Source organism: Lampetra planeri, chromosome 1 (genome assembly GCF_965212315.1).
Source record: "Lampetra planeri chromosome 1, kcLamPlan1.2.h2, whole genome shotgun sequence".
In the NCBI taxonomy this organism is placed as follows: Eukaryota; Metazoa; Chordata; class Hyperoartia; order Petromyzontiformes; family Petromyzontidae; genus Lampetra; species Lampetra planeri.
The window spans coordinates 26,368,479-26,392,467 of NC_136107.1; positions in this window are offsets into that span (position 1 = coordinate 26,368,479).

Consider the following 23,989-nt stretch of genomic DNA (forward strand, 5'->3'; position numbering starts at 1 on the left):
CCACTGTGTGTGTGGGGTTTTTTTGGTGAGGCGGGAGCAATGAAGTGAATCAAGGGGACAAGGCCGGGCAGCCCGAGCGGGTGGGCTGACATTGCGTTGGCGACACCACCGCCCCGAGCACCGTGCCAGCCTCGCTAGGTTCTCGCTGACAGCATCAGATTTGGAACGTTATCGATGAGGGCCACACGAGGAGATTCGTTGTCTCTGTGCGATTGCGTGCGCGTGTGTATGAACGTATGTATGTTGAACTTATTTTAGCACCTTACGTAGCCAACCGTGCTAATCGGAGGTGTGGGGGGGGGGGGGGAAGACAACACACTGAACACAAAAAGCAGTTCTAAAGAAGTGAGCTTTCAATCGAATGATTTAAAAGTGACTTCACTTCATCCAGTGGCTTTCTAATAGCGAAAGGAAGACCGTTCCAGACGGCCGCAGAAGCGCATCTGAAAGTGCGCGATGCGGTCACCGTCTTTGATGGCGAGCCATATGCCGCTGCTGCATGGATAATTATGAGCGCGACCTTCTAACGTATTCGTTCTGCAAACGGAGGAGACAACATCTTCTGCGTGCTGTACGCTTTCATTTTAGCCGCAGCGCAAGGATTCAAATCTCTCGGGTTTCTTTTGCGCGCTAAGATGCACTCCAAGCAGCGGCCAACGAGACGAAATTTGTTGCACATGGCCGAGGCGGGCGGGGATTTTTTTGTGCCGTGCGAGTTTCAAATCGCCACACGGGAGCCGCAGGAAGTTAGAGCCACGGAGTTTCGCTGTCCAATCTCTACAAAACAGAGCAGCACCGCCGTAACAATAGGGTCAGGTTTCGTGTTGTGTAACCAGCTGAGAACTCGCAGTAGAGACCAGGATAGAGTCTCAAGAGTCTCGACCTAAAAATAAAAAAAGCATTGACAATCAAAAACAACAACGACGAAGAAGCAAATAGCGATCGGAACAACACGAAAGAAAATCACCGCATCACGTGAAGGAATCGAACATATTGCAGAGATTGGCTGGCGGGCAGCCGAGTGGTCACCTGTGGGTGCTTTAATGACGCGAGACGCCGAGAATCGAAGTGGCTCAGCGCTGATCGTTTCTGGGCGAAAGCGAGAGTACCACCATTACTTCTTGTTTCACCTTCACCTCTTGTTCAAGCCCGTTGGTTCTTAAGTTGGTGTGCACGCACCCCCTGGGGGTGCGAGACATGGGCAGATTTTTTTTAAAGTAAATAATCGAAAACACAACTTAAACACGGGCACGTAAGTAACAACTTACTTTATTTCATCAAACATTACACTTTATTTTTTTTACGATTGAGAACCAAAGGGGTGCAAGGCCGCAGTAAAGGTTAAGACCCGCTGCTCGAGCCAATCAAACGAGGTGATTGTTAAGCGACCGAGGTTCGTTCTGTAAGCATTGGCCACGACTGCGACCGACGACTCCATTTCCCTTACAACGCGACAGCTCACGACTGACGGTCGTGACGGGGCAATTGTCAGACAAATTTACACGGAGGGGTATCGGGTGGAAAGGTGTCCGCCCCAGACCCCAGACCCCAACTCCTGTGCTTGCTCATCACTGCACAAACTAATTATATCTCGATTTGAAGCTTTCGTGACTGCAGGAATCCATACTCTTTTGTTCTTTCGGTAAAGTCACGTAGGTATAAAAATAAAATAAATCACGACGTTTTGGGCGCAACACAAGGGTCCATCATCAGGTGGGAAAGCATGGCCTGTTGCTAATGCAGACTGTTTTAAAGGTTTGAAATGGGTGTCGCCCAAGGGTTACCTACGTGACTTTACCGAAAATGTTTAATTATACTAAAAGCGGGAAGCGAAATGTGTAAACTGTGTCTGCACAGTCGAGGTGGCACTGTGCTTATACAACGGTGTTCAGTCTTGTTGCCCCCTCGCTGCCGCCACCTCCGATTGGCACGGTTGGCTACGTACGGTGCGAGAGAAGTTCAACGTACTGGCGTACATACAGCGAGGGGAGTGCGATGGCTCGTCGATCAAGAGGGGAAAACAAAGACATCGTCGCGCCGCCACAGCGGGGGGAACATTCGGCCTGCATAGGAGGGAGCCCGGCTCCTCTCGATGTTGCGCCAAGAGGTTGTGCGCGTGCGTGCGAGCCAACATCAAAAAACAACAACCCCCTTGAGAGTGCAATTTACAGGACATTTGATGTCGCAAACCCGCCGACTCTAAAAGCATTTTAGATTAATTTCGCGTTTGTCCATTACAAGGCTGCTTTCCCCAAGCCGTGCTTATTTGTGTTCGCAATTGTGTTCTTGCACAAGCTCCGGGTAATGGGTGTGGGTAGAATGTATCAGTGGTGGGCATGGGGTGGGGGGAAGAGAGGGGGTGAGGGGTACGCGGGTGGGGGTGGAGAGGCGGGTGAGGGAGGCGAATCTCAGTCGGCTAACCCATGGCACCTGCTGGGTCTGTTCTCGAGACCTCCTGCCAGCGAGCCTTCGACACTTTACGTGGCCTTAAAGTGCACCTAGCCTGGCACAGGGGCCGTGGTGACATCACCGTCACTTCGTGACGAATGGCGGTTGTTTTGGTGTTGGGGGAGGGGAAGGCTTTAAATTGCAGTCTCGTGCCCAACGGAAACACCGATCTCGTCTTTGAGTCAATGACGCAAAGTCGGCGTTTAAAAAAAGTGTCGCTCGATAAGCACGGGACGCAATAGCAGCCCCTGCACGCTCCTCCTCAGCCGTCGCAAACTCTTATTAAGGCTTCCGACGAACGTGAATAACATGACCAAATTTGTTCGCTCTCACCGCTGCTTCGCGATTCGTCTCTGCCCAAAGGCGCGCGGCTATGTTTACGGTTAAATATCTGCAGTGGTAACTTTGACGCGTTGCGATGATTTAGTCATGTTATTTTTTGTATTTGGTCATGTTATTAAACTTTGACGCGTTGCGATAATATAAAACAAACAAACACTCGCATCGTTGACTTGGTGCGCGAAGTCGGTGGTGAGAACTGAAACGTGCTCATGGGTTTTCATGTGGTATCAAAAAAAAAACGAATTGAATAATATTCGGTGCAATTCGTAATTTAAAAAAAGCATTAGAAATGTCCACAAGAGTCGTTCATCACACGGAGAGTATCTCGGAATATAAAATACTGGAGTGGGTTCGTTTTAATGAGCCGCGGCTGCAAATATCTAATTCATGAGGTGTAAAATGTCATGATCTTTGGGAAATTACCTGAAAGCAAACCGTCAACATGAACACACAGGCAGCTGGGATATTTATGCTGACCACACTCGCCATTCTGGACAGGCTTAATGATGATGACCAAGCCTAGTTACAACTCTTAGCTCCAACTCCGAGAATAAACTCCTAGATCCAACACTTAGCTCCAACTATTCGCTTCAACTCCAAGCTCCAGCTTCTAACTCCAACTCCAAGCTCCAGCTTCTATCTCCAACTCCAAGCTCCAGTTTTTATCTCCAACTCCAAGCTCCAGTTTATATCTCAACTCCAGGCTCCAGTTTATATCTCAACTCCAAGCTCCAGTTTCTATCTCAACTCCAAGCTCCAGTTTCTATCTCAACTCCAAGCTCCAGTTTCTATCTCAACTCCAAGCTCGAGTTTCTATCTCAACTCCAAGCTCCAGTTTCTATCTCAACTCCAGGCTCCAGTTTCTATCTCAACTCCAAGCTCCAGTTTCTAACTCAACTCCAAGCTCCAGTTTCTATCTCAACTCCAAGCTCCAGTTTCTATCTCAACTCCAAGCTCCAGTTTCTATCTCCAACTCCAAACTCCAGCTTCTATCTCCAACTCCAAGCTCCAGTTTCTATCTCCAACTCCAAGCTCCAGTTTCTATCTCAACTCCAAGCTCCAGTTTCTATCTCCAACTCCAAACTCCAGCTTCTATCTCCAACTCCAAGCTCCAGTTTCTATCTCCAACTCCAAGCTCCAGTTTCTATCTCCAACTCCAAACTCCAGCTTCTATCTCCAACTCCAAGCTCCAGTTTCTATGTCAACTCCAAGCTCCAGTTTCTATCTCCAACTCCAAACTCCAGCTTCTATCTCCAACTCCAAGCTCCAGTTTCTATCTCCAACTCCAAGCTCCAGTTTCTATCTCAACTCCAAGCTCCAGTTTCTATCTCCAACTCTAAGCTTCAGTTTCTATCTCAACTCCAAGCTCCAGCTTCTATCTCCAACTCCAAACTCCAGCTTCTATCTCCAACTCCAAGCTCCAGTTTCTATCTCCAACTCCAAGCTCCAGTTTCTATCTCAACTCCAAGCTCCAGTTTCTATCTCCAACTCCAAACTCCAGCTTCTATCTCCAACTCCAAGCTCCAGTTTCTATCTCCAACTCCAAGCTCCAGTTTCTATCTCCAACTCCAAACTCCAGCTTCTATCTCCAACTCCAAGCTCCAGTTTCTATGTCAACTCCAAGCTCCAGTTTCTATCTCCAACTCCAAACTCCAGCTTCTATCTCCAACTCCAAGCTCCAGTTTCTATCTCCAACTCCAAGCTCCAGTTTCTATCTCAACTCCAAGCTCCAGTTTCTATCTCCAACTCTAAGCTCCAGTTTCTATCTCAACTCCAAGCTCCAGCTTCTATCTCCAACTCCAAACTCCAGCTTCTATCTCCAACTCCAAGCTCCAGTTTCTATCTCCAACTCCAAACTCCAGCTTATATCTCCAACTCCAAGCTTCAGTTTCTATCTCCAACTCCAAGCTCCAGTTTCTATCTCCAACTCCAAACTCCAGCTTATATCTCCAACTCCAAGCTTCAGTTTCTATCTCCAACTCCAAGCTCCAGTTTCTATCTCAACTCCAAGCTCCAGTTTCTATCTCAACTCCAAGCTCCAGTTTCTATCTCAACTCCAAGCTCCAGTTTCCATCTCTAACTCCAAGCTCCAGTTTCCATCTCCAACTCCAAGCTCCAGTTTCTATCTCAACTCCAAGCTCCAGTTTCCATCTCTAACTCCAAGCTCCAGTTTCCATCTCCAACTCCAAGCTCCAGTTTCTATCTCAACTCCAAGCTCCAGTTTCTATCTCCAACTCCAAGCTCCAGTTTCTATCTCAACTCCAAGCTCCAGTTTCTATCTCCAACTCCAAGCTCCAGTTTCCATCTCCAACTTCAAGCGCCAGTTTATATCTCCAACTCCAAGCTCCAGTTTCTATCTCAAACTCCAAGCTCCAGTTTCTATCTCAACTCCAAGCTCCAGTTTCTATCTCCAACTCCAAGCTCCAGTTTCCATCTCCAACTCCAAGCTCCAGTTTCTATCTCAACTCCAAGCTCCAGTTTATATCTCCAACTCCAAGCTCCAGTTTATATCTCCAACTCCAAGCTCCAGTTTCTATCTCCAAGCTCTAAGCTCCAGTTTCTAACTCCAACTCCGAACTCCAGCTTCTATCTCCAACTACTCTCGGGTGGTGGTCGGGGAGAGACGCCGTCCCTGATTATGATGATGATCACGGTGATAATAGTGATGATGTGTTGCATGTGGCATGGTGGCGCAGTGTTCCGCATGGGGTAAATGATGCACGCCAGAGACAGGATCCAGGGGGATTGAAACCTCAGTTGCTGACCGTAGTCCACCAGGCCCTCTCACGTGAATTCTACCTCAACGTGCAGGTAGCGGCCACCGTGGGTTTTGGGCACCCTCCGCCCCCATCCACCCCCTCCCCCATTTGACCCTGGCTGATTGGTCATGGGGTTGGCAGATCACGCAAAGAGTTCGTCGCAATGTGCAGCGAGATTGCCATCGCATGCCGGGCTATTGAAGGTTATCAGGGAAGGTGGCAGTTCAGCAAGGAGGTTGTTGACACATTCGTGCAGATATTTACTTTGTTTGCGATATCTCCCGTTACAGTTTTTCTCCCGTTTTCTGCTGCCCCACGAGGCGGAATAGGACTGATTAAAAAATTCGGCGAAATATCTCCGTGTTAGGCCCAAATTATCACGGAGCAGTCGATCCGCTCAATGCAATAATGCGACCTTTGACGTAGAAGAAGAGGAAAATCTCAATGTGAGACATCCTAAAACGACGACGATGACATCGTGAGAGTCTCGTGAATACATTCAGTATCACCGAGTCATATTTTCAGATGAATCGACTCGGAACTACACGTCGAGCCATTTAGAATACGCACCCTAGATGGCGTCACTGCTGATTCCATGCAGACTTGGCTGTTACCAAATGAGATCACACAGCAGACGTCACTGCTGACGGTATAGACCAGACATGGGCTGTTTAATCCGGCCCCCCGAACTTGTCCAAATATTATTATTAAATTAAATTTTACCTTCCTCCTGTAATGCCCCCATTTCCCCATTAGATGGTGCACTTTGTGTAATTCAACAAAACAAACAAAACTTAACTCTGAGTTCTCTCCGAATTTCACGAGTCCGTTCTAGACCCTACAGTTTTTTAAAGAGTTTTAAGCACAGAAATTTTTTTTATTAAAGTTTGAAAAATCATTAATTATACAAACTTTTCAATAATTTCCTCTTAACTTCGATTTAATGTTCTTTAAAAACTTCTTCTCACCAACATTACCACTCATTACCACTTTCTCCGAAGGCAAGTTTGTAAAAGAATACATGGTAAAGACAGCAAACATCTTGTGTCCGGAGATCGTAAGCAAAATTGAAGGCCGGCACCGCACACAAGTGGGTGGCGAGCACCACGCCCGGCCGCCTTTGTCTCCCCAGTGGCGATGTTTACACACCGCACCAGGTACTAATTTGAGGCTGAGTCGATCTAGCGGAACCCCAGAACCGGATCATATTATCCACTGTTATCGGTCGTGAGCGGGACGGATGGCTGGGTTCGTAGCGCAGCGTGCTAACCTCTGCGCCACCACTCCACGCACACACACACGTATCACACATACATACAGATTTACAACGCCCAGATTCTTGTGTTTCGTTTGTTCTTCCCCCGCTCTTCCGATTAGCACGGTTGGCTACGTACGGTGCGAAAGAAGTTCAACCAGCCCCACATCCCCTAGAGGCCACGACAAAGTTATGCAAATCTAACCAAGAGTCGTGACTTACCAGAGACCAGATCCGAGAATAGCGGGACCTCTGCCATAATTCTGAGCGGCGGGGCTATCGCGACCAAAGATCTCCCATCATGATCATCATCACATCGCAGCTCATTCGAGGATTTCACCGCATCCAAGTGACACTTTTAGTTGGGTAACGCGAAAATCCCCACGGCCATGCACGCTTCGGGAAATTCGGCGCATTTCGCCTGCGTTGGTAGCGCGTTCGCTTCGGTTATATCGATCGATCGATCGATCGGTTGTTCGATGCATTTGAAACTCCGGTGCAGATTCGGACGGGTTGTTTGGGGTTTTGTTTTGTTTAAGTCCGGGCCGACTGCTTCGGGCTACGCGCACCGTGGCTGCTGGCGAGGGCCGAGCCGGTGATGCACTGACGCCCCTATCGCCGGTTCCGAATGTGACTTGGTTTGAAACAGGGATGCGATCTGAATGCCTGCAAATTGACCGTTCCTCTCTCTCTCTCTCCTGCATGCCACGGAGACGGAGCACAACGGGAATATTTATCGCTCGTGTCTGTGACCTGAATGATTTGCCTACAGCTTCGGCGAGCCTGCATTCCCTTTTTTTCAAGAGAAGTGTGTTACATGCCTTTAATAAACCGGGAACATCGAGAAAGCGGAGAAATAGCACTATGATATAAATGTATGTTATTGCGTGCAATATTTTTTGTTAATGCTTTTCTCTGTTCTTTCTAGGCGATGTAAAATTAGCCATGTAAATAAACTGCGCCTTGCCGACTGAGCTAATAAAATTATACTTATTTTGCTTTCCGTCGGAACTCTCACCTTGAGCCTCTGCGTCCACGCATTATGAACACGATCCATCCACAGAGAGAGGAGGAGGGGCGTCTCTCGCGTTTGCTGCACGCTTTTTGAATATTGCAGAAACATGCGCTCGGCAAATTGGTCCCAAGACGGAATGTGGAATCCTTGCCGTCGAAAACGTAATATTACAAAATCGGAACAAGAAACCAAAATACAAAGATCCCCCGTATAGCCTTACCAGGCTGTTGGGGCAAGTGCTATTAGCGAGCACCTATGAAGGCTGGCACGGAACACGAGCGGGTGGGTGGGCCAGCACCACACCCGGCCGCCTTTGTCTCCCCAGTGGCGATGTTTACACAGCGCCAGGTACTCATTGGAGGCTGAGTCGACCTAGGGGAGGCCCAGGAGCGGTTCAAATAATCGTCACTGGTGTTGGTCGCAAGCGGGAATCGAACTCGGGACGCCGGGTTCGTAGTGCAGCGCGCTAACCGCTACACTACCGCTTCCCACCAAAAGAGACAAAGATCTCCCGTATAGCCTTAACAAATTGTTGGGGCAAGTGCTGTACGCAAACACCTATGAAGGCCAGAACGGCACGCGAAGGGGTGGGTGGTCAGCACCAAGTCCGGCCGCCTTTATCTCCCTAGTGGCGATGTTATGACGCACTTCACCAGGTACTCAAAAACGCCTTCCTAACGCCGCATTGACTAGCAGTGGTGTCTTGTGATCTCTGTGTGGGGCTGAGGTGGTGGGGGGACGATGGGAGGTGGGGGGGGGGGCGATGGGAGGTGGGGGGGGGGAATCAAACCTCACCCCCTTATCAGATTAACCGAGCGAACAATAGACTTTGACCAATTACAGTACTAGAATAACACCCAACCTTACAGTGTACACGATCAAATTTTTAAGCAAGCCTAAGCATGGCATTTGATCAGTGATCGAATTCATCTCGCCACGGTGGCGAGATGTTAACTTCCTCGCCTGGTATGCATGAGCACGCGGGTTCGATCCCGATCCCGACCCTGACGCCTGCTGTACCTTTAGAGTTTGCGTGTCTCTCTCCCCGTGGTCGCGTGGATTTTTCTCCGGGTCGTCCCGTTTTTCCCTCCCCGCATAATACAGGGTGTTTTAAAACGATGGGCCCGATTTCAAAGCAGTACTGCTTCGAGTCTGTTGCTATGAATTCCCACGAGACGATGAGCCGCTTTCGCTAAGCTATGCTTTTGTCACTAGATCGCGTCTGAAAAAGAGCTTATTTTGCTCAGCGCGCCTGACCTAAGTAGTGTTATCGCGCTGGGAGCATAAAAGGAGCCGAGAGCGGGGGGTTCGAGGCTGCCGGTTCTGGGAGTGGACTCGTCTCGTCGTCGCTGTCGTCTCCCCAAGATGTTGCGCTACGAAGGAGAGATGTTGGCCATCTCAGTCAGCGCCGTCCGTGTTAGACGGCTGGTGTTGTGTACAGGCTGGGCTGAGCTACTGTGGACTGTGTGCGGACGAGACCGTGAAAGTTGTCAATGAAGAAAGTGCCTCCTAGAAACTGTGTCTCTGAATCGTTGACACTACATCTAATAAAAGTTTATTTTGTAGTTTAGTTTAGAAGAGGAATTGGCAACCTCTGGAGCCGCATGCTGCCCTTGAAGGGACTGCCCAATTACGTCATTCACATTGCATTGCGGCTCTTGAAATGTGTTGTGTTTTTCATAATCAAACTTTTGGGTTAGATCGCGTTATTTATAAATGTGTCGTAACCCTCCACCACCCGACACGGCCAATCAGCAAAAAAAGTGTCACGTTGACAAAAGACAAATAGTTCACTGCTTTAGCCCACCGGTGTGTTGAAGCGTGAAACCACAAAAAAATAGTAAATGTTGTGGTTTCACGCTTCAACACACCGGTGGGCTAAAGCAGTGAACTATTTGTCTTTTGTCAACGTGACACTTTTTTTACTGATTGGCCGTGTCGGGTGGTGGAGGGTTACGACACATTTATAAATAACGCGATCTAACCCAAAAACGTTGATTATGAACGATATTGGTCGCGAAAGCCTACGTGTGTGTTGTGTTTTTGTCACCGAATCCGAAAAAAAGATGTCTCTTCTTGTGATTTTAGTTGTGTGACCCCGTAGCTCAGCGGGATGGGACGAGTGGACGCGGGTAAACACAAACCCACGGTGCATCTCTCGGCGCGCTCACGCACATTGGTCTCTCCCATCCCCTCGGCTTACGACGACGGCCCCTGCGACGCACGCGGCACCATCTGCCGATTTTTCGCCGCTGCCTAACGCCCCGGGAGGTGAGGGAGGAGGGGGTGAGGGAGGAGGGAGGTGAGGGGGGTGAGGGAGGAGGGGGTGAGGGAGGAGGGGGGTGAGGGGGGTGAGGGAGGAGGGGGTGAGGGAGGAGGGGGGTGAGGGGGGTGAGGGAGGAGGGGGTAGGGGGGTGAGGGAGGAGGGGGTGAGGGAGGAGGGGGTGAGGGGGGTGAGGGAGGAGGGGGGTGAGGGAGGAGGGGGGGTGAGGGAGGAGGGGGTGAGGGGGGTGAGGGAGGAGGGGGTGAGGGAGGAGGGGGTGAGGGAGGAGGGGGTGAGGGGGGTGAGGGAGGAGGGGGGTGAGGGGGGTGAGGGAGGAGGGGGTGAGGGAGGAGGGGGTGAGGGGGGTGAGGGAGGAGGGGGTGAGGGAGGAGGGGGGTGAGGGAGGAGGGGGGTGAGGGAGGAGGGGGGTGAGGGAGGAGGGGGGTGAGGGAGGAGGGGGGTGAGGGGGGGTGAGGGAGGAGGGGGTGAGGGAGGAGGGGGGTGAGGGGGGTGAGGGAGGAGGGGGTGAGGGAGGAGGGGGGTGAGGGAGGAGGGGGGTGAGGGGGGTGAGGGAGGAGGGGGTGAGGGGGGTGAGGGAGGAGGGGGTGAGGGAGGAGGGGGTGAGGGGGGTGAGGGAGGAGGGGGGTGAGGGAGGAGGGGGGTGAGGGAGGAGGGGGTGAGGGGGGTGAGGGAGGAGGGGGTGAGGGAGGAGGGGGTGAGGGAGGAGGGGGTGAGGGGGGTGAGGGAGGAGGGGGGTGAGGGGGGTGAGAGAGGAGGGGGTGAGGGAGGAGGGGGTGAGGGGGGTGAGGGAGGAGGGGGTGAGGGAGGAGGGGGGTGAGGGAGGAGGGGGGTGAGGGAGGAGGGGGGTGAGGGGGGGTGAGGGAGGAGGGGGGTGAGGGAGAAGGGAGGTGAAGGGGGGTGAGGGAGGAGGGGGGTGAGGGAGGAGGGGGGTGAGGGGGGGTGAGGGAGGAGGGGGGTGAGGGGGGATGAGGGAGGAGGGAGGTGAGGGGGGGGTGAGGGAGGAGGGGGTGAGGGAGGAGGGGGTGAGGGAGAAGGGAGGTGAGGGGGGGTGAGGGAGGAGGGGGGTGAGGGAGGAGGGGGGTGAGGGGGGGGTGAGGGAGGAGGGGGGTGAGGGAGGAGGGGGGTGAGGGAGAAGGGAGGTGAAGGGGGGTGAGGGATGAGGGGGGTGAGGGAGGAGGGGGGTGAGGGGGGGTGAGGGAGGAGGGGGTGAGGGAGGAGGGGGGTGAGGGAGAAGGGAGGTGAAGGGGGGTGAGGGATGAGGGGGATGAGGGAGGAGGGAGGTGAGGGGGGGTGAGGGAGGAGGGGGTGAGGGAGGAGGGGGGTGAGGGAGGAGGGGGTGAGGGGGGTGAGGGAGAAGGAAGGTGAGGGAGGAGGGGGGTGAGGGGGGGTGAGGGAGGAGGGGGTGAGGGGGGTGAGGGAGAAGGGAGGTGAAGGGGGGTGAGGGAGGAGGGGGGTGAGGGAGGAGGGGGGTGAGGGAGGAGGGGGGTGAGGGGGGGTGAGGGAGGAGGGGGTGAGGGAGGAGGGGGGTGAGGGGGGGTGAGGGAGGAGGGGGGTGAGGGGGGGTGAGGGAGGAGGGGGGTGAGGGGGGGGTGAGGGAGGAGGGAGGTGAGGGGGGGTGAAGAAGGAGGGGGGTGAGGGCGGAGGGGGGTGAGGGGGGGGTGAGGGAGGAGGGGGGTGAGGGAGGAGGGGGGTGAGGGAGAAGGGAGGTGAAGGGGGGTGAGGGATGAGGGGGGTGAGGGAGGAGGGGGGTGAGGGGGGGTGAGGGAGGAGGGGGGTGAGGGGGGATGAGGGAGGAGGGAGGTGAGGGGGGGTGAGGGAGGAGGGGGGTGAGGGAGGAGGGGGTGAGGGAGGAGGGGGTGAGGGGGGTGAGGGAGAAGGAAGGTGAGGGAGGAGGGGGGTGAGGGGGGGTGAGGGAGGAGGGGGTGAGGGGGGTGAGGGAGAAGGGAGGTGAAGGGGGGTGAGGGAGGAGGGGGGTGAGGGAGGAGGGGGGTGAGGGAGGAGGGGGGTGAGGGGGGGTGAGGGAGGAGGGGGGTGAGGGAGGAGGGGGGTGAGGTGGGGTGAGGGAGGAGGGGGGTGAGGGGGGGTGAGGGAGGAGGGGGGTGAGGGGGGGTGAGGGAGGAAGGAGGTGAGGGGGGGTGAAGAAGGAGGGGGGTGAGGGCGGAGGGGGGGGAGGGCGGAGGGGGGTGAGGGCGGAGGGGGGGGAGGGTGAGGGGGGAGGCAGGGTGAGGGGGGGTAGAGGGGGTAGGGGGCTCTCAGAAGGCAGCGGGGGGGGGGGGTGCTAGAGGCTGGGCGCGTGGAGCGGGAGGGCAGCTCTCGGAGCGAGGTTCCAACCCCCGACGCGCTCAGACATGAGAATCGTAAACATTTGTACCGGAGGAATCCGATGAGCTATAAAGCTCTTTGTTTCATAGATGTCCAGATGGGCTCCAGGACCCCCACCACCACCCCACCCTCTGCTAGGGGGGGGGGGGCAACACGCGCTGCTGCCTTCTCCCGCTGCGCTTCCCAAGGCGATGCTGCTGCTGCTGCTGCGACTGCAGCGGCTGCAGCGGCTGCCGCTGTAAATTGGCCGAATGAAATGCGGCGATTGCCGCGGCTCGAATTGCTGGAGTGGGGGGTTTGAGAAAAAACGACCCAACGCCGGTCACAATGAGCCACGGTCGCCTCTGAGCGACGGCCGCCGAAACGTCAAATGATGAGAACCAAAGGGGGTTGCTGCTGCTGCTGCTGTGAAACTGAGCACCATGGGGTTATCGCGGTGTGTGCTTGGACAGCTTTCTATTGTATGTCTGTCTGTTGAACTTCTTTCGCACCACCGTACTAATCGTTGTTCTCCCGGCTGCACCGCTATGTGTCGTTGTTGTTGTTGTTGTTCTTTTTTCTTGGTTATTTCGGTAAAGTCGCGTAGAAGGGAAATAAAGTTTCATTTTTATTATTTTATTATTACCCTTCTACGTGACTTTACCGAAAGAACCAAGAAGATGAATCCCTGCAGTCACGAAAGCTTTAAATAAAAAAAAAAGTTGTTGTTGTTCAGCACGATGTCCGACGTTTCGCTCCACGTGTTGCGGGAGCTTCTTTGAGCAATCGAATGAATGGGCAGCACGTGGCACGATCCGAAAGCGCACCGGGGAACCAATTGGAAGGAGCTCTTCACCGGGTGGCCGAGGGCTTTGGTTACGTGGACCGTTCCGTATCTGCTCAGGTGACACACAATCGCACGAGGCACTTCATTCAGACTGAGCCCGCATGGGGGAGATCAATGCCAGGGTCAGGTACCACGCAATTGTCACCGTGTTTGTTGTGCACCAATCTCGTCCGCATCTTTGACACGAGGGAGATGGAGCGATTACACCGTGAGATCGTGAGAGGTGGCGGCGGCTTGTGTGGAGCCCTGCGCGGTATTCGAAGGGGCGGGCGGCCAGCACCACGCTCGACCGCCTTTGTCTCCACAGTGGCGATGCTTACACACCACACCAGGCCATCATTTGAGGCTGAGTGTACCTAGGGGAAGCCCAGGACCGGTTCAGATATTCGTAACTGGTGTTGGCCGTGAGTGGGAGCACGCTAACCGCTGTACTACCGCTCTCCACCCACTTATAATAGACAAAGATCCCCCGTATAGCCTTAACAGACTCTTGGGGGCAAGTGCTGTTAGCGAGCAGCACCTTTGAAAGCTCGCACCGCACACGAGGGGGGTGGGGTGGCTGGTACCACGCCACTTATAACACACCTGCATACACACACACCCATGCTTGTTAATTGCTTTTGAAAATGAACAAAAAACTCGAAAGGTCACCATATCAGCACGTTTGATCAATGTTCCTTTCATTGACGCAATAAAGTAAAGATAAAAGGCCATCGGGGCTCATGTTTTAAGGTCAGGTGTAGTCGCACACACGAGGTGGAAAAATAAAACGCATCAAGGAGACTTGGTTGGGATTCTCCTTGTACAGATGGAGGCCGGGTCCCTCATCAGAACGTCGAGCTGACACGGCTGAGAACCTGGGTTTGAATCCAGGGTGTCCAGCCGCTCGTGATCAATTTGAGATATCAAGTTGTAGTTAGTTGCTTGGTCACAGCTTAGTCACCGATGGCTGCTAAAAAAAACAACAACAACAACAACAACGTTAAAATATATTTCGTCGTTATTTTTGACCGATTGAAAAAAATGCTGTGAAAGTGTTTCCTCAACAGTAGGGGCTGGTGGTAAAGTGCTGCCCCAACTCGTGTGCCGATATCGGTAACAATTCGGTCATATCGCCTTCCGCGGGCCGTCCCCCAAAACAGCGGAGTGATGATCTTGCCTTCGTGCGAGATTTCTGAACAGGTCGTCTCGTAAACACGACACGGATCGAGGAAAAATACAAAAGTTAATAAACAATACAAAAACACGTGATACATTAAACGCAAGTAAACGAACCCCTCCTATAACGAGGGCCCATTTTTAGAATGTATCAAAGTGTCTAATGTGAAACGACGCTAATTTAATCTTCCAAACGACCATGGGGAGGGAGGGGGGGGGGTGTTGAATTCACACGTGGTAGGCAGTGTTCCCTCACCAAGTTTCGCTCAGCTGTCACACACATTACCACACCTCTAATTGGAAAGTCTCGAGGTCAAGCAATCATACTCGTGCCCGCAATCGTACCGCGCCCATAACCGCAACAAACACGACGATTTAGCACGGTTGGCTACGTACGGTGCGAAAGAAGTGGCACGTGCACGCGTACGATTCGTCTGTGAGCACGTGTTTTTAGGCAACATGTCCCTGTGTACCAAGAAGGTGACTCGGCACAGGCCAATATGCGGGCAGGAGTCTGCCAGTCCAGGGGGCGGTGATTGTGATGCGTAATCTCAAGTGACTTGCGGGTAACTTTCGAATTTGCCAACTTTGGACCGTGACGCTTCGTCACATCCAAGGTCAGGGAGCCATTTAGCCAATCGTCTCTTCATGGTCAATGCGATGAGTACCACCTCATGTTTAGTGAGATCATGGTTTTCTCTGTCTATGGATGTACTGGCACCCACCATAGCAATGTGGAATTCCCAGCGCTGGCTTAGAACTACCAGGGAAGATGTGCGCCGCCCAATGTAAGTTGGAGCAAGACAGCGTTTTGTGACGAGTGCCTTGTTCCTGATAGCAGGTTCCCCTCGCTCTATGCGGGTTCGGTTTGTGCGATTTTGCGCTGAACATGCGGTTAACCTATTTCTACGCAAAATTGGCTTATAACATGGCGGTTTGAATTCATTCATATGCGGCTATGCAGTCGGACGTGGGACAACATTGTGTGTGTACTGTGTGTACTGTGTGTCTGTACTGCGTGTACTTCATGTACTGTGTGTGTACTGTGTGTACTTCATGTACTGTGAGTACTGTGTGTGCCACTCGGCAGGTATCTCTCTCCACGTGCGGTTTCGCTTTGTGCGCCTTTTTTTTAACGCATCTACTACTAGCACCGCGCAGAGCAAGCGGGGAACCCCGTATTTGTATTCCAGCAGGCACAGACCACGTGGCGCGTTGCAGTGGAGCATTACGGGTTTATGCTTATTATAGTACAATAAGAAAGCCTCTCTGGATCTCCGTGATGATATTGGCCTGTCTCCAACAGGCTGATGGACTAAAATATATTTTAATTTTAATGCCACTGCAGTGACATCACTGGAGCACTTTTACTCGTGCCTTTAAAGTATGTTTTCCCCCCTCATTAATCAAGCTTCAAACTCATTTAAGGCAGCTCGGGACACGCAATCCTACTCACTTAACCCCCAGCATTATTATTGTTATTTATAACAGCTGCTTGTTTATTTTTCTCATTCGAATTAATCTGATTTTCATTGCAAACGTCACAACAGGCTGCGCACCCTAAACCTGGCACAGGAATTTAACTCACTCGTTGATGGCAGGAGGCCGGGGTTACCAAACCCGGACCCTTGTTTCCCACCGGAGACCAAACCCGGACGCATAACTCAGTCAGCACCAAGGTCGTATTCCCACAACTGTGCTTCTGTATCCTGCACCAGTAATAATAACAATGATACACTTCTACACAGCGATACCGATACCGGATCTCAGTACAATTCCTGCCACCCACACGAATCGGCATCAACCTGGGAACGTGTTGCAACGCTACAGCGAAGCCCTCTCTTACACCGTTAAGCCAAAAATGCAGCGGCTTTGTTCGCGGCAATGCTGCTGCTACCTCGGTCCTGTGTGTGCGTGCGTACGGTGTGTTGGACTTCATTTGCACGTAGCCGACCCTGCTGATCGGAGGGCGCGGTTGGGGGGAGGGGGAAGGACGACAAAAGGTACAAGCAGAAAGCCTGCCCATGACCCGTAAGTGCTCACGGTCCACCCTGGAAAAGCATCCACTGCACAAACCATGGCTGCAGAGGCGGATACCCGACGCGCAACTGGAATATTTGAAACTGCCCAGTAGTAGCTTGCGACTGTGGTCATGCAGAACAAAGAGCGTGCGACGTGTAACGATGCAATGTCCACCCCCCCTCCCTCCCCCTCCGATCCACGAATACGAAGGAGACGTCGCAGGGATTCCAATCCCCGCTACTCCTGACGCAGGCTCCGGAGATCCTCGTTCAATGTTTCATTCATGGAGCCGTGGACCCCGAGCAAGAGCCCACTCGGCTCACGGCCGAATACATTCCTCGCTCCCGATAACGAGAACGGCTCTGATAAAATAATACAGAATCACAAAAATGTATTTAGACTGGAGGAATCCGATGAGCTATAATGCTCTTTCTTTCCACAGATGTCCAGTAGTGGGCGGGTCAGAACGTTACAGCAAGAAACTATACAAACACACGATAGTAGTGGAAATTCATAATCATCATCAGCAGCAACTATGATCAATCCACTGCTGCATGAAGGCATCCTACAAAATCCCTTTGCCATCTGTCACGATCCGGCGATGCAATTAATACTGAAATTCATCCTGCAGACGGGTTTATTTCATCACTCCACCACCACTTCTTAATATCCCCACTCTTAAGCTCACTCACTGTCATCGTACGTACAATTATACGATTGCTGTAAAGCGCATTGGAACAAGGCGCTATGTGCATCTTTGTTAGGTAAGATGAGATCGCACCGTCGGCCCAAGCGGACGCGCATCCATTGCTCACAGCGTGCAAATGCGACGACGTTGTGCCAGGTCCTACTGGACATCTGTTAACAAGAGCTTTGTAGCTCATCGGATTCTTCCAGCATGAACAAAGTCTGATTCCGTTGTGCGGAACGCGGTGGGTGGCACGTGCGCACGTGTACGTACGTGCGCGTACTCACGCGTCTCGCACGCCCCGCGCTCTCACGTGACTTTACATTGAAACTCACGATATGACCGAAATTAGCAGCAATAACGATTTCGATTTAAAGCTTTCGTGACTGCAGGGATTCATCTTCTTGATTCTTTCGGTAAAGTCACGTTGACTTTACCGAAAGAACCAAGAAGAGCAATAACGATGTCAGGTCGCCCCCTGCAGGCGATATGCGTCCACCTCAACCCTCCTCGGGCAATGATTTTTACAGGCAGTCCTCGCTTAGAGCTCAAAATGCGTTCCAAGGAGAAGTGAGCGCTCATTGAATCAATAAGGAGGCGAGATGTTAGCTCTTTTGTCTGGTATACAGGAGGTCGTGGGTTCGATCCCGACCCTGACGCCTGTATATTTTTAGTTTGCATGTTCTCCCCTTGGCCACGTGGATTTTTCTCTGGGTACTCAGGGTTTTCCCTCCACTTTTGGAGCATTTGGCTGCTATGTAAATTTCCACACAATAAGCCACTTCTGTGAGCTATCGTTTGTGGCCAGGTCGCTTCAGAAATAGAGCTATATAGCTCAGTGGGCCTGTAATAGTTTAGATGTAGCACCGTGTGAGAAGTCAACAGCGATTGGCCGTAGGGAGGCCAATATTATTAGTGTAATAAGACTCTTTGAGACGACTTCTGGAATCCGTCTTTTATTCACTTTGGGTTACATCTACTTCACGCTGCTGATAGACAACGTGAAGGGACAGATAGACCGAGAGAGACGCACTGCCACGTGGCAACTCGGAGCCCCGCTCTCGCGTGGCTCCTTCCTCCGTTGGTTCCCGTTCTGACCACGTGTCGTTCCTCTCTACCCCTATTTAATCCCCGGGTCACGTGATACGCTTCAGCCAATCCTCGTTAGCCTGCGTCGAATCTTCCAGGCTCCCTCGTCAGCTCCCAGGACCACGCCCCTGACTCATCTCCCCATTGGCTGAGGCCAAAGCCAGCAGAACCAATCTCCATAGCTGTCGCCCTTCCATCACATCATGGCCATGCCCCCAGGCTTCCCCCCATTGGCTGTAAACCAGGACCGGCAGAGCCAATCACCATGACAAGGTGTGATACGTCAGTGAGCCTGATATATTCTCATATTACATTAGCATCAGCATATAAATGTGAAATGTCCACCACTGGCTCAGGATCGTTGCTGTAGATACACATTGCGCTCAAGGGGTACCACCTTTGTTTTGAGTGTTGAGAAATGGAGCCGCTGTGACTTTGGGACTTAATGAATGCAGGACAGCTGCCAACCGCTGCTCAGTGCCACGTGCATGATCGTCTTACAGGTCGTAAATCCCTTCACTGGCTCCCAATCCAATCCCGGGATCAATTTAAAGATCGCACTCACCGTCTTTAAGATCCCCTACGGGCGCGTTTCCTACCTCTCCCCTTTTCCATCTCATTCTACTCCCTTCCACGTGCTCTCCTACCTCTCCCCTTTCATCTCACTGGTCTCTCCGCCACACGATCTGCGACATCTCCTCTTTCACCTCACCCGACTCCCCTCCATCCACTCTCCTACCCCCACAAGTCTGGAACTCCCTTTTCACCCAGACATCCGTGCTGTCGACTCCAGACCCCCTGTTCAATTCCAATGCTCGAAACCTTCCCCTCCGCCTCTGCCTACGACAGACTGCATATTTCTCTCGGTATAAAATCAACATGCCCACTTTCTGTACAGCGCCTTGAGACGCAGTCGCATGTAGATTCTGTATTAACACAAACCGAAATCAGTGCAAAAACAACCGCGCGAGGAGGAATCACAAACAAGCTTGAAGGCAGCCGCGCGATGAGCCGGTGCCAACAATTACCCAAGCCCTGCGGGTCCTCTATATATGAAGGTGTTACCGGCCAATCACCAGAAAGATGCGGCACTACTTGAGCATATTGGCACAAAACAAAGGAAAGTGGGAAAAAAATTACGAAATGTGCAGTGGACACGTACGATCTATCTGCCTGTGGATCGTGATGATGATGATAGGCCAATTAATGAGTGTATAAACGTGGGATGAAACCGGAGCACCCGGAGAAAACCACACGCGTGCGAGGGGGCAACGCTCTATCCCATTCAGACGGAACAGGTGGAGTGCACATTGTCGCTGCACTGCCGTCTCCTGGCGAGCCAGGGTATGGCACCTCATCGACTACCACGGGAAGGGACTTTAACGAGATTAGTGCAGCGATCCACCGACCCCTCACTGCCTGCAACAGTGCTGCATCATAAGCCACGTGCATAGCCACGACCACCGCGTTGACTGCATGCGCAAAACGATTCCGTGCAGTTTTAAATTGCATCCATAACAAAAACAAATGCCTAAACGTGAAATATAATCGCCTTCGCAAGTTACATAAATCTCTTCGCGTCCTTCTAAAGTAACTATTGCCACGGGACGACGCTGCCACGTGTGGAAATCATGTCATTATTCCAGCCATTTACGTTTGAAAAATAGTTTAATAAACAAAATAAGAGTTATGGCCGTCGTGTGTGCGTGTTGTGGTTTTTACAGCGCAAACCCACCCAGGGCCATGCTTTTGGCTCTAAACAAATGAGTTTGGGCTGGATTTAGATATATCGTTGAACGGACATTCATTTCCGATAATATACTGCAGTATCCCGTGCTCCTGAGAAATGTGCAAAGCCCCAATGGAATATGCTGTCGGCGATTGGACTGCAGCCAGTCCCGAACGAATACTTTGAACGCCGGCGCAGTGAACACGATGACACGAAGATGAAATGTGAAACCCGCAACCGGGGTTAATCCAAAGAGAACAAAACAAAACCTACTTTTAACGCCGCACGGCCAAGTTACGGCTCAAGAATGAGAGGCGCTCGCCCGTTTGACAAAAATTGGCGTTGTTGTTTGTGTCATCAAACATCGTCCGGCTTCCCCCGAATGGGCAGGAAGGAGGAAGCGTTTCCTGATCTCTGCGTGGAACTCCGCACGCTTCGTCCCACGAACACGTCCACCAGACTTCTGACGATCTTCACCACCGGCACGTGAAAAAAAATATTCAAATTCGAGAAAGTCGTCACAATGTCTTTGATGCCACCGCCCATCTGTTTGTATGTATGTACGCTTAACTTATTTCGCACTGCAGGTAGCCAACCATGCTAATAGGAGGTGCGGGGGAAGGACAACGACACTAAACACAAAAAAGCAGTTCTCAAGAAATGAGTTTCGATCTAGATGATGTATAAGTGCATAGCTCCAGTGGCTTCCTAACATCGGAAGAACGTTCCAGACGGCCCAGGAAAAATCTGCATAGCCTCCACCCTTCAGCTGTGGACACCCACTTCTTCCCAATGTCCACTCTTATTGTTTCATCGCCCATCTCAATAACATGCCCTCCTCCATCACGCGCTCGCATCCCAACAATCACTCCCTCCTCTTTTTCCATCTTCACCGACACCCCTCATTTTGCTCAGTTCCATGCTGAACCGTACGAGTTGCGTACCCTATCCTGCAATTATTTCGCGAGCGTCCTGCGCACGCGCCCGAATTCGAAGATCGGTAGCTTCCATTTGCCCTGTGAGTAACATTCAGCTCGCTTGACCATTACGATGCCATCCATACACAGGTGCGGCGTGAGGACACCCGCGAGCCGAGATGGAATCCAGGGCCACGGCTAACATCAGCGGCGAGCGATATCCGAACTGTCCCTGTAGGCAATCCCTCTTGTTCACCAAGCCGCAATGCAGGTAAAAAAAAAACATTGTCCACCCCTCCGATTAGCACGGTTGGGTAAGTACTGTGCAAAAGAAGTTCACCAATACATATGAAGTATTTGAATGACGGCAGGAAACTCCTTGACGGGTAACACACTTTTTATTAAATCTTGACTTGTCACTATACAACGAGTGGTCTCTATTCCTCGGACTACACACACTTCACTCGACACGTGTAGTTACTATTCCTCCGGCTACACACACTTCACTTGACTCGTGTAGCTTCTATTCCTCCGGCTACACACACTTCACTTGACCCCGTAACGTCCGTGGAGCCTACAGGCCCACCCCAGCTTGGGCGTGGGCCACAACCTCTGAGTCCCACGAGCCGGCCCTCTCACGGACGTTCGGCCCCGGGTTCCAGTATTCCGCCACCTCCTCCGTCTTCAGTCTTCGCTGGTACTCCCTCTCAAGCGCGTCACCGGCACACAGCCAATCACTACCACATAACCCATGACCCCGCGCTGATCCCTGATCCTTCACCGTCAGCGCGCGTCACCAACACACACAGCCAATCCCTACGCGCTGACACACGATCCCTACCCCAGCGCGTATCACCACTACACATACGTCAAACTCCCCCATTAATTATAGCGAGGGGGGGGGAGGCTTTACTCCTGAAAATTATTGACAAAGGTCTGTAAATAAACTATATCAACTATTTCCCAGGGAAGGCCCACTGAACAATATACATCTCTTTTTCAGAAGCGACTCTGGCCGCAAATGATCGCTCAACGAAGTGGCTTATTTACGTGGAAAAGTTTAGCCGCCAAATACTCTAGACACGTGATGTTCATTCTGAATGTGGAGGGAAATCCCAGAGGACCCGGAGAAATATCCATGCGACCACGGGGAGAGAGAGACGCAAACTCCAAATATACAGCAGGCGTCAAGGGTCGGGATCGAAACCACGACCTCCTGCATACCAGGCGAGGGAGTTAACATCTCGCCACCGTGGCGCCATAGGGTTAGAACAAACTTGTTAAACACTATGTTCAAATAATGATCACAGTTTTAACAAGCTTGCTACATCCCTATAAAGAGGCGATCCGCTATATGCTTTGGAGATCCTATTGGTGCATTGGTTGCCACGCATCCAGAAAACAGAAAGACGGGAGTGACCTTTTGACCCCCTTTCCGTATAACTTTATTGAACAGAACTAAACACGATGATTTTTCTCGTTACGTAAAAAAAACCCCAACGAATTCGTTTTTTTTATATTTTACCAGGTAAGGCCCACTGAGCAAAACAGCTCTCAATGGACACGTACAGCGCTCGTACGGAGGAGATTCGGCTGGTGACGGATTGTGCCGTCTCTGCACCCGCAAGGTTTACTCCCTCCGCCAACGAGTCAAGCTCTAGCAAATTGTACAAAATCAAGAGACACACGGAGTCAACATACTTTGTTTTGTGTTCCTTGTTGTATCTCTTTCCCCGTCTTCGCTGAAGTCACTGTTATCGAAGTGCACGCATTACTGTCGTCGTAAATTGGATTTAGTGCGACTGCAGTGCTGCAGAAAATACAACAACCGCACGATTTTTACCGGTGTATGGAAAAGCGGAATAAGTCGTAAATTACATTTATTTGTTTGTTAATTGTGGACAAGGTCCTCCTCCACGTTATATGGATCGTCTTGTAAGGACGCTGCGTTTAACTACCGAGTGTCAGTTTTATTCGCGTTGCTCTTTGTAATTACGCAGCCTCCAAGTACATCGATGTGTCTTCTCTAGCACCGCCACTAACGACGCACAGTCAAGATATACAGTACACACGAGGTTTACGTTGTAGCCTTGTGCCCACGACACAATTAATCAGATAATCACCACGATCCTAATCATTGCAGCGGAGTGTCATTCCGTGGTCAGTCGAGACCACTCTCTCCGTACTCGGCAAACTGCGAGGTCAAATTTTGGTCGGAGCACGACTCAGCCTATCATCCTCTCCAGGGTTGATAAAACAATGTACTACTTTTGTGGTAGGTCGGCAACGGTTGTCCAAAGCGTAAATTGATCTCCACTAAAGGCGTTACGGATTTCCCACCACTGGCTCAGCAGCTTACGGCGACGAGATGTTAACTGCCTCGCCTGCTATGGATGTCGTGGGTTCGACCCCGACCCCACCCTCCCCACCCAGCCCCTCCCCACCCAGCCCCTCCCTACCCAGCCCCTCCCTCCACGACGGACACAATAATCCCGTGGGCTGGTGTAACCAGGATGTTCCTACCAGTATTAGCAGGACGGTATATCTCAATGGGCCTTACCCTGGTCAAATAAAAGTAGATTATAGCTCAGCTCCAATGGAGATGGACGCTCGCAGCTCAACGTTCATTCGGCACACGGTGGCACTCCCAGCGTTGCAATTCACACAAACCGAAAACAACACAACTGGCGTGCCAGCGCATGGGCCGTGCTGGCTTTAATCACCGATGAGCCGCGACGTGGTGCCAGCCAGAGACGATGTTCCTGTCGAGCCGGTTGCATTATAAGCCGTGCGAGTTGAAGAAACATCAAATTAAGCACGGGGAGCGAAATCACGCGTTGGAGGGGGGGGAACGCGCGCACCCCCCACTCTCCTCCTTGTCTGTGTATGTTCTTTTTTGTTTGTTTGTTTGTCCAATTGTTTTTTTCCGAGACGCAACGCTCCACGAGGTTTAAACATAATCAGTGGCTCCCAACGCACGGTCCTGCGGATGACTAGAGTTCCCCAGCGGTCTTCAGCACTCTTCAAAATCAATCGGAATATTTATTGAAACTGGAGGAATCCGATGAGCTATGAAACTCTTTTTCATGGATGTCCAGTAGACGATCCTCTGCCAGCACGGGACTCCAGGACCCC